Here is an 11,073-nt window from a genome sequence, read left to right as displayed (position 1 = left end):
CAAAGCAATCAAATGTATTATTTGGAATTTTTAGTACTATAAGTACAGTTTTATACCCAAGAATTGATAAAAACTGCTGAGCTCAAATGCTTAAAAATGATTCTAACATGAATAAAACAGTTAAACAATTAAATTTAGTGAGAAAAATGACAAGCGATAACATTTCTTAATGAATATGAGACAGCAAAATAACCAGGTAGACTTAGAAGAATAGCAACTGAATTACCCTGCCTAATGACATAATCTGCATTTAGTAGCGTTATTTTCAATCCTAGGCTTTCTACTCTTTCCAAGACTTCATCAGCCAGGAGAGATATTTGTAGAAAGCATTAGAAGGCATCTACATCCCATCTCTAAGCCTAACAGCTACCATTTCTAGAGTCGTTTTCCTGAGTCTTGATCTGTTTAGCTTGCAGAAAGATATCTTTAAATAGTTGGCCAGAGGTCCAATTCTTTAAAATTAAGACAATCTAATGAAAGAAGTAATGGCCAAGGTACTCAGCTCCATAATAACTTAACAACAAGTAGTTAAAAGTCATAAAAAGACTAAGCGTACTGTCTTCTGAAGCAACCTAAGCCCTCTTAAATATTTTTTTTTTTTTTAATTCAGAGCAGATCAAAGTCACGGAATTTGCTTGTTTTTCCCACCAGTAGTAGAAAATTTTATTTCTAACTTTGTTTTGGTGATATTTTTTTAAACATTACCATATAATAGGATAAAAGAAAAACTAACACATTGAAATTGGAGAAAACAAATCAGAAAGAAAAGAACTGCTGCCCCGCAAAAAAAAAAAAAAAAAAAAAAAAAAAAAAAAAAACCACCAGGCAAGAGAAACAGAGATCCACTAGTTCAAAAACTCAGAAATCTCATAAACACACTAAACTGGAAGCCATACTGTATACACAGAGGACCAGGTGCAGAGCTGTGCAGGCATGTGCATGCTGCCTCAGTCTCTGTGAGGTCACGTGAGCTCTGATAATGTTGGTGTAGCTGGGCGTTGTTTTCTTGGTGTCCTCTATCCCCTCTGGCACTTACACTCTTTCCCCTTCCTCTTCTGCAGAGTCCCCTAAACCCTAAGGGGAGAAATTTGATGGGGACATCCTTTAAGGGCTAAGTGTTCCAAGGTCTCACTCTCTGCTAATGTTTGGCTGTGGGTCTGTGAATTTGGTCCCACGTGCTACAGGAAGAAGTGCCTCTGATGTTGGCTGAGCAAGGCACTGATCTATGAGAATAGGAAAATGTCATCAGGAGCCATTTTTCTGCTACTTTCCTTTTTTTAAAGAGCAGTAGTATTTGGTTTCACCCCGGGTCCCCAGGCTATCTAGTCTGTTTCTTCTTGTGGAGAAGTCAAATCAGGCCCCATTGCTGAAGACAACACCTAGATAACTCAATGAACGTGCGGAAGTAAAACTGGTGCCTCTGTTGGAACCTTCGGTACAGAGAGGTCCTCTGGATGCTGCCAACCACCGAGGGAGGTAAACACAAACTGTCTTGTTAGTGTTACTGCTACTGTGATGAAACAACCCGAGAACGGAAGGGGTTATTTGGCTTACACGTCCTTATCATCGTTCCATAGTAGAGTAAGTCAGGACGGGAACTTAAATAAGGCGCAAAACCAAGAGGCACCAGCTGATGCAGAGGCCGTGGAGGAGTCTTCCTTACTGGTTTGCTCCCCGTGGCTTGCTCAGCCTGCTTTTTTATAGAAGCCACAACAACCACCAGCCTAGGGATGCCTCCACTCTAAATAGGCTGAGCTGTCCTATACCAATCACTAATTAGGAAAATTCCCTACACCCCTATTTTCAGAGGGAATTTCCTCAGTTGTGGCTTTGCCCTCTCTGACAAGTCTAGGTTTTCTCAAGTTGGCATAAAACTAGCCAGGATGCTAAAACCATAAAACTAGCCAGGATGCTAACCCATCCACAAGCTCGTGGATCTATAATGGTTTCTGCCTGGAAGATACATTAGTGCAATGGTGGCCCAAAGCTTGTGGGAGTGACCAACCAATATATGTTCTGGTAATATTTCAATCAATTTTCTCTTGGACTCCCTAAGCTTCAAATATTAGTAATTAAAGGTGATTCTCATATTAACTTCATATTGAACCCCACACCAGGATTCACTGCTACAGATATTAGACATTAAAGAGAATTGGAATAAAACGTGATTATCAATGAATATATCAAGATGATAGCATTGGAGCTGGAGAAGTGTCTCTGCTGATGGGAGCACTTGCTGCTCCTGCAGAGAACCCTGGAACATCTCTCGGTGCACAATCATATAGCTATGGTGCTGTGAGCTCCGATTCCCTCTTCGAGAATCTGCAGGTACCAGGCAAATCTGTAGTACACAGACATACATACAGGCAAGAACATATAGAATAAAAATAAACAAATCTTTTTAAAATATGAGAACTTTTTCACAAAACAATTTTATTACTGAGCCATGGGAAAATAATTCAATAAACGAGAAAGAACATTGAGACGTGAAGAATATTTATTTATGTATTTATTTATTTGTATTCAATTTACATTCTAGTATCACAGCCCCCTCCCTCCTATCCTCCTAGGCCCCCTCCCTCCTCCATCCCTCTCCCCTATTCCTCAGGGAAAAGGAGCCAACCTTCCCATCAACCCCAGCTTGTCAAGTTGCATCAGGACTGACTATGTCGTCTTCCCCTGTGGTCTGGCAAGGCAGTCCTACACTAAGGGGAATGATAAAAAAGCTGGTAATAGAGTCCATGTCAGAGACAGGCCCTGTCCCCCTTTATGAGAGGACCCACATAAATCTTGAGCTGCCCATCAGCTATATCTGTGTAGGAGCCTAGGTCAAGTCTATGCATGGTCCTTGGTTGGTGCTTCAGTCTCAGAAAGCCCCTCTAGGCCCTGGTTAGCTGGCTCTGCTGGTTTTCTTGTGGAGCTCCCATCCCCTCTTAGTTCTTTTCTCCTTCCCATCCCTACTTTTCCATAAGACTCCTTATGAATCCCATTGCCTAATGTTTAGCTGAGAGTCTAGAATCTATTTTAAATCACTGCTAGGTGCAGTCTCTCAGAGGACAACTCTGCTAGGTTCCTGTCTGCAAGCATAGCAGAGTATCATTAATAGTGCCAGGAGTTAGCTCACTCCCATCGGGTGGGTATTGGGCTAGGCCAGGCACTGGTTGAACAATCCCTCAATCTCTGCTCTATTGGCTCTATCTTTATCTCTGCACATCTTGTAGGCATGGTAAATTTTGAGTTGAAATTTCTGTAGGTAGGATGGTGTTCCTCCCCCTCCACTAGGAGTCCTGTCTAGTTAGAGGGTGTCCTCTTCAGTGTCCATGACCCCTGCTACTAGGACTCTAAGCTGGAGTCCCTCTCATATCCCCTCTTTCCATCCAGGAGTATACTTTGACTTAGGTCTCCACCTTGCCACAGAGAAGCCCCACCCACAGTTTCTCTTTTCTCTACAGGCCTTCTGTCCTCCTGCCCCCACTCTCTCCATGTCTGATTACCACGTCATATTGCTCTGCTATATTCCTTCTCCTACTTTGCTTTCTCTCTTCAACCACTCTGGGTTCCTTTCTCCAGGAGGCTGGGCTGAAGAAGGCTCTGTCCTGAGAACTGGTTACAAAGAAAGCCTTCTGGGCAGGGAAGGAGCTCTCTAGCCAGATTCCCCAGCTCAAGAGAGCTCAGGGCAGCCATTCTAAGCTGGGGTTGAGACAATGGGAATCCACGCATCCCAAGGAGGAAGGGAGCATTTGACTTGTGAAAGGCCAGATAACCAACTGCACTTGATTAAAATAAATACAGTCAAGAGCTAGATCTTAATTCACTAAGTTTAATGATAAAAGAAAGACAAGGACCGGTGGTCAAATATGGAGCATCAGAGTTCATATCAAAGTCAATCCCCACTCTCCACATAACTGTGGAAAATGTCCTGTCTATTGGGTAAATCAGAGTAGGGGTTCGATGTTTACTATTGTATTGTCCTTGGTTGGTGCAATAGTTTGAGCAGACCCACCCCCCTCTGGGCCCCATCATGATGTTCTTCTTGTAGGTTTCTAGGACCCTCTGGGTCCTTCTATTTCCCCATATCCTATATTTCTCTTACCTAGAGTCTCAGTAGGATGTCCTCACATCTATCCCAATCTCGTGGTAAGTGAAGACTTTCATGGGACATGCTTTTTGGGCTAGTGCCCAATTATAAGTGAGTATATACCATGTGAATCTTTCTGCTTCTGGGTTAACTCACTCATTATGATCCTTTCTAGTCCCATCCATTTGTCCACAAATTTTGGGATTTCCTTGTTTTTGGTAGCTGAGTAGTATTCCATAGTGTAAATGTACCACAGTTTCTTTATCCATTCTTCAATTGAGAGGCATTTAGGCTGTTTCCAAGTTCTGTCTATTATGAATAATACTGCTGTGAACATGGTTGAGCATATGTCCTTGTTGTGTGGTGGAACATTTTCTGGGTGTATTCCAAGGAGTGGAATATTTGCTCCATATTTAACCACCTCCCCTTGGTGGGGAGGCCTGGTGGTACTCAAAGAAAGAATAAGCAGGATACCAAGATGAGACTTGATAGCCTATGACCATCTAGTAGGGGAGGAGGTCTAGGGTGAAAGCGGGAGGGAGGGAGGGATGGGAGGACACAAGTAATGGGATAACAATTGAGTTGTAATCTGAATAAATTAATCATTTTTTTAAAAGACAAAGACAGGGAGCTACAGAGGGAGAAACAGGGAGTGAGCTCCCCAACTCCCTAACCTCTGGGTTTTTAAACCAAGGGTACCTGAATACCAAGAGACACTCCCAGGCTACTTCCTGGGTTTTGTTTCCAGGGCACCTTTGATATGTTTTTCTTCAAAGGGCCAGCTTTTGACGCCTTTTGGCTTAGGGTTTGCTCTTGAAGAATCCCTGCAAGGAACTAGCCTTTTAACACATTTGGGGCCTGGTGGGTTGTTACCAGCAGGGGATATACTTACTTATATCTGAGCACAAAGCTTAATAGGACAGTATCTCCACAACCTACAGACAAGGGCCAACAAACCACTACCTCTGTTTATTCCATTTCCCCTTCTGAGTGAGATTCAAGTGTCCTCCCTTGCATCCTCCTTGTTACTTAACTTCTTTGGGTCTGTGCACTTCAGTATGTTTATCCTGGACTATGTGACTAAAATCTGCTTATAAGTGAGTATACACTGTGTATGCTTTACAAGTGTGGATTACCTAGCTCATGATGATCTTTTTTAGTTCCATTCATTTGCCTGCAAATTTCATGATTTCTTGGTTTTAATAGCTGAACAGTATTCCATTATGTAAATGTATCACAGTTTCTTTATTCATTCAACCTAGAGGGACATCTAGGTTGTTTCTAGTTTCTTGCTATTATGAATAAAGCTGCAGTGAACATAGTTGAGAAATGTCATTGTTGTATGGTGGAGCATCTTTTGGGTATATGCCCAGGAGTGGTATAGCTGGGTCTTGAGGTAGTACTAGTCACAATTTCCTGAGAAAGCACAAGTTTGATTTCCAAAGTGGTTGTACAAATTTGCACTCCCATCAGCAATGGAGGAGTTTCCCCTTTCTCCACATCCTCCCCAGCGCCAGCATGTGCTGTCACATGAATTTTTTTTTATCTTAGCCATTATAATAGGTCATTTTGCTTTGTATTCTCTTGGTGACTAAGAATGTTGAGCATTTCTTTTTTTAATTTTTTACATATACATTTATATTATTATACATATATTCAATAAACTACCTACAGCAAGAAGAACCACAAAACAACCAAGAATTATATAAATGTTACATTCAGTGCTTTGACTATTTGTATTTGGCAGCCTTGAAGAAAATATCTTTCTTATCTTGGTGCATCTAAAATTCTGACTGTAAATCGATATCTATCATACCTCATCATTATCAACTTTAAACATCTATCTAGACCTAAAAACATCTTACCCCCTAAACAACTAAGCTTCATTATAAAACTAAAATATGTGGTCTTCAACTCCATCAGAGACTCGTGAAGGAATAAATTAATTACCTGAGTTTACACGGAGTATGGGTTAGCAGCTTCCAAAATAAGATGACAGAGGCAGTTTGCTGCCTGAACAATCACTCAGTGTTGGAGCATCATCTCAGGCCATCAAGATTACTCTGTTGAGAACTCTCTTTTTACTCTGTGCCACATTTTAAATTGGATTATATGGTTTGTTGGTGTTGAATTTCTTGAGTTCTTTATATATTTCGAATATTAGCCCTTTGTCAGATGTATGATTGGTGAAGATCTTTTCCCAATATGTAGGCTTCCATTTTGTTCTATGGACAGTGTCTTTTGCCTTACAGAAACTTTTCGGTTTCAAGAGGTCTCATTTAGTAATTGTTGATCTTAGAGCCTGAGGTCTTGGTGTTCTATTCTGGAAGATGTTTCCTGTGGAAATGCACTCAAGGCTCTTCCTCACTTTATTTTTTAACTGATTTAGTGTATCTGTTTTTATGTTGATGTCTTTAATCCACTTGGACTTTAGTTTTGTGCAGCATAATAAATAAGATTCTAGTTACATTTTTCTACATGTAGACATCCAGTTAGGCTAGCACCATTTGCTGAAGAAGCTATCTTTTTTTCCATTGTATGTTTTGACTTCTTTGTCAAAAATCAAATGTCCATAGCTGTGTAGGTTCATTTCTGGGTCTTCAATTAGATTTCATTGATCCACTTGTCTCTCTCTATGCCAGTACTATGCAGTTTTTATTACTTCTGCTCTGTAATACAGGTTGAGATCAGGGAGATACCTCCAGAAGGTCTTTTATTGTATACTGCTATCTTAGCTATTTGGGTTTCTTTTGTTTTTCCATATGAAGTAGAGAATTATTCCTTCAGGATCTATAAAGAATTGTGTTGGTATTTTCATAGGGATTGCATTAAATCTGTATATTGCTTTTGGTAAGGTGGCTATTTTTACTATGTTAATTCTACTCATCAATTAGCATGGGATATCTTTCCATTTTCTGATATCCTCTTCAATTTCCTTCTTCAGAGACTTGAAATTCTTATCATGCCAGTCTTTGACTTGGTTGGTTAGAGTTACACCAAGATACTTTATATTATTTGTGGCAATTGTGAAAAGTGTACTTTCCCTAATTTCTTTCTCGGCTAATTTGTTGTTTGTATACAAGAGAGCTAATGATTTTTTAAAATTAATCTTGTATCCAGCCACTTTGCTGAAGCTGTTTATCAGCTATAGGATATGTATACTATCATATCATCTGTGAATAGCAAAACTTTGACTTCTTTCTTTCCAATTTGTGTCCCTTTGTTCCCTTTTAGTTGTGCTATTGTTCTAGTTAGAACCTTCTAGTACTATATTGAAGAAATGAGACAGGAAGAACTTTCATCTCAGCATCCTGCACAAGGACCTCTAGAGAGGACTTCAGTATAGATCTTAAAATAAGCAAAACCTATGAACTCGTATTTCATACATATGTACATATAGAACTATACATATTCACATATATAGCAATATGTAGGCAAGAACCCAGTCAGCATGCAACCTGGCCATGGTGATTAGTGTCAGGCAACCTAGTCATAGTGATGGCTGTCTGGATGTTTATGATTTTAAACATGATCTGGGCTCAAAACCTTGTTGCTAGGCCATCGTAGTTGCCTTGACCACTCAGACATGTTAGAAGAAATTCACACAATGTAAATGCTTTATAATGACTTAGTGCAGAATTTTTATATATTTTTTTTACCAACTCACATTTGGTGAGTCTCCTAATCTACATATCTCTAAAGTCTTAGGCTATCATTTAAAAAGCCAGTGTCATGTGCCCTCATTAAAGAAGCAATTTAGCTAACTAATGACATTATATTATTGAATAGTCTAACTAAGCTGACAAGTTTTTCATAACCACCCAGTGAGAACCAGACTCCCTTATAATTTCCAACAGACAGGCTATAGAGAAAAAAACTTAAATTGTTACTTACTAAACCTCATTTACTGGAGAGTAAGATTGAGATCTCTATCTCTTGAGTAAAATTCATCCTTTAACTGGAGGCAAAATCACAGATGTCTCTGCATGTAAGCTGTCCACCCAGCTCCATAAGGGAAGCTCTCAAGTGGAAGCACACAGCCTACACTAAGACCCCTCTCCTCCTTGGGGACCAATGTGCAAGAGCAGAAATACCTAGAGTACTATTGTTATCACAACTTAGAAAGTAGCACCTGTCATATTTGTGATGCTTCTTAATGACAGTACATTTTTAAAAATTCACCGATGAGTAACTTCCTGAAGATCTAAATGAAGTCAACAAAAGGAAACAGTCAATCCTACAAGCAAGGTGATGAGGAAAATGGTAGCAGCCAGAGATGAATTTTCAGACATGTCGCCTTTCTCACTGACATACTCCCAATGGGATGTCAGCATGGTCACAAGAAATCTTGTCACATTTGAACATAATGATGCCTTTTCCTTAGAAGCCTATTTCTTTGTTTGTCAGCACCCAGAATGAATACTGTAAAGATAACAGGAACCTGACATTCTGACATTCAAAGAATGCAATTAAAATGAAGTGTAGAAGAATATATACAGTTATAAAATATAATACGTTTGAAATCAAATAAATAAATAACAAAAGTCAGCCAGAGACGCTTTTGCTTACTGCTTTACAGAATAGAAGACATTCTGTGAGATTCATATTATGAGATTTAAGAATAAAACTTAGACTCAGCAAGTATTTTATAAGCACTTTATAATCTTGCTTCCTGCTGTTATGACACTATTAAGAGCAATTCACTGTCATTAAGTGTTGAATAAAAAATGAAAACTTGATGATCATGCCCACTAGTGCCCTTTCAGTTAATGCTTGCTTACTTAATAATCAGTGTCAATGGCACTGTACAGAGCACACTGGAAATATTCAGTCCACATAACCTATGTGGGCACATAGCTGGGCAAGTGGACAGGTCACCAAATGACCTCACTCATCACATCTCTTCCCCCTCTGTTAGGATATACTGAGAATGTAGTATCTTGGGGGAGAGGAAGGACTATTTGCAACAGTGTGGGCATTGGCTGTGGTCTCCATATACTTCAGTGCATCATTGTGGCGGTGAACTTTCCTGTGGAATTGGTGAGACTGCCTTGGTGACCGTGGGTACCAAGGATCCCTGAGTTCCATAGGAACACTCCACTGCATGATCTTAAGCGAATACGCAGGGTTACTGTTTTGTACAGTGTTAGAGATGGAACCCAGGTCTTTCCCATGCTGGGCAAGTGTCCTCTCACCTTATTAAAAGTTCTGCCTCCAGTCCCCTTGTGCATCCTTTAATCCCCTCAAGTTGCTAATACATGCAAACAATGCAATGGAATGGTGCAAGTCACATAAATAAAACTCACAACATAACCTTTTCCTGGGATCTAAAACCCAGAGCTGAATGCTTTAAGGATTCCTCAGCTTTGGTACAAAAAGGAGGCACACCTATGATTTCACTTGGATTTGTTCATAGCCTTCTAACATCTAGCAAAATCCAACAAGTCATTAACCCCTTGCCCGATTTAAATCCAGTTTACAATGCTCTGCGAACAGGGGAGCTTTGAAGAATTTCAAGAACAAGGATCACTCTTTTAACATTATTACAAAAAGAACCTAATGTTTAAATTAAAACACAGAGGATCTAGGATACAATGGATACTCAAGAAATGAGTTATGTTTTTTGTTTTTGTTTTTGTTTTTTGTTTTTTTCAACATGCAAAGCTTTTTAATAACAGATCCAGGGTTAGGTCTTGTAGCCTCGGCTGGCCCTTTGACCTCCGGCACGCTGGAATTTCGGGCTCTTGGAGCGGACATAGGGTTTGGTGTGGCTGTGTGGGGTCCCTGGGGCCTTGCCAAATGCCAGTACACTTCTCAGCCCTTCCGAGGACCAGACAGGAGCATGGTGCCTCGGCCTTTGGGAGACTCCAGGGCCAGCTGGTTGAAGGTGAGGATTTTACCCCCAGCCTTGAGGATGCGACTTCGGGTCTGGCTGCTCACCCGCAGCGCACATACCTTCAGCTTGGGCACTTTCGGGATCCTCACGTCATCCGTGACTGTCCCCACAACCACAGCAGTTTTGTTTTCTCGGCCAGGAAGCTTCATCTTTCGGGTCATGCACAACCTGATTGAAGGTGGAGTTGGTTCGTCTGGCCAGAAACCTGTACAGCTTGACTAGCAGCCGCAGGTAGATGTCCTGGCTCTTGGGCTCCTTGCGTCGAACTTTTCGGTCCTTATTGTGACAAATGTCAACACCCATGATGGCGCTTCCTGCTCAGCCAGGTCCAGAAAGGATGAGTTATGTTTTATGTATTGTTTTTAATTTTTAAAAAAGATGAAGAAGCAGAAATTGTTTCATATGAGCATACTAAGCTAAGGGGCCTCCTAGTAAACATATTTTGGCTTATTTGAGGTTTGAAATTTCTAAAATATAAGTTTATATATAAGAAATATATGGATCTCTATAGGTCAATATAAAAGTAACCAAAATAGATGACCAAGAAAAAAATGGAAAGATGAGAACATACCTATGGTAGCTCAACTGTGCTATTTATTTGAATATTTGTAATGCTATATAGTAGGGAACCCTTATTTTTCCCACAAACAATATCAACAATAACAGTATTGTGTGCATCTGTGATGGTTTTGCCGAGCTAACGTCTATTCATTTGTGGATGTAGTCCCATGACTACATCACTTCACCTGAACACCACAGATATCCGTATTGGACTTTCTGGATACTTCATAGAATGGCAGTCCTTTGAAAACATCACTGTTCAAATTGTACTGGAGAGCTTCACAGCACTTTAAGATATGGTTATAGAGTAATGTAAGCTATTGAAAATAATAGTTATTTTCTATGAGCTGCTTTAGCTAAAAGAATGAGAATCTTACTGTTATTGAGTCTTCCTAAGAATAAAGAAGACATTCTGTGTGTAGAAAATTGCCCTGCCCCTCTACCATCCCCCCCCCACAAAAATAAAAGAAAAGAAAAAAGAAGTGGAAGAAGAGAGCGGAAGGGGAAATGATAGAAGAAGAGAGACAGTGAGACAATA

At 40.1% G+C, this 11,073-nt stretch overlaps 1 pseudogene; it reads right to left on the bottom strand.

The window, feature by feature from the left end:
• Positions 1–9,764: 9,764 nt before the first annotated feature.
• LOC127202337 (60S ribosomal protein L18-like) lies at positions 9,765–10,304 on the bottom strand (annotated as a pseudogene).
• Positions 10,305–11,073: the final 769 nt, after the last annotated feature.

This window comes from Acomys russatus, chromosome 18, assembly GCF_903995435.1.
Source record: "Acomys russatus chromosome 18, mAcoRus1.1, whole genome shotgun sequence".
In the NCBI taxonomy this organism is placed as follows: Eukaryota; Metazoa; Chordata; class Mammalia; order Rodentia; family Muridae; genus Acomys; species Acomys russatus.
This window is presented reverse-complemented; position numbering and strand designations above follow the sequence as displayed.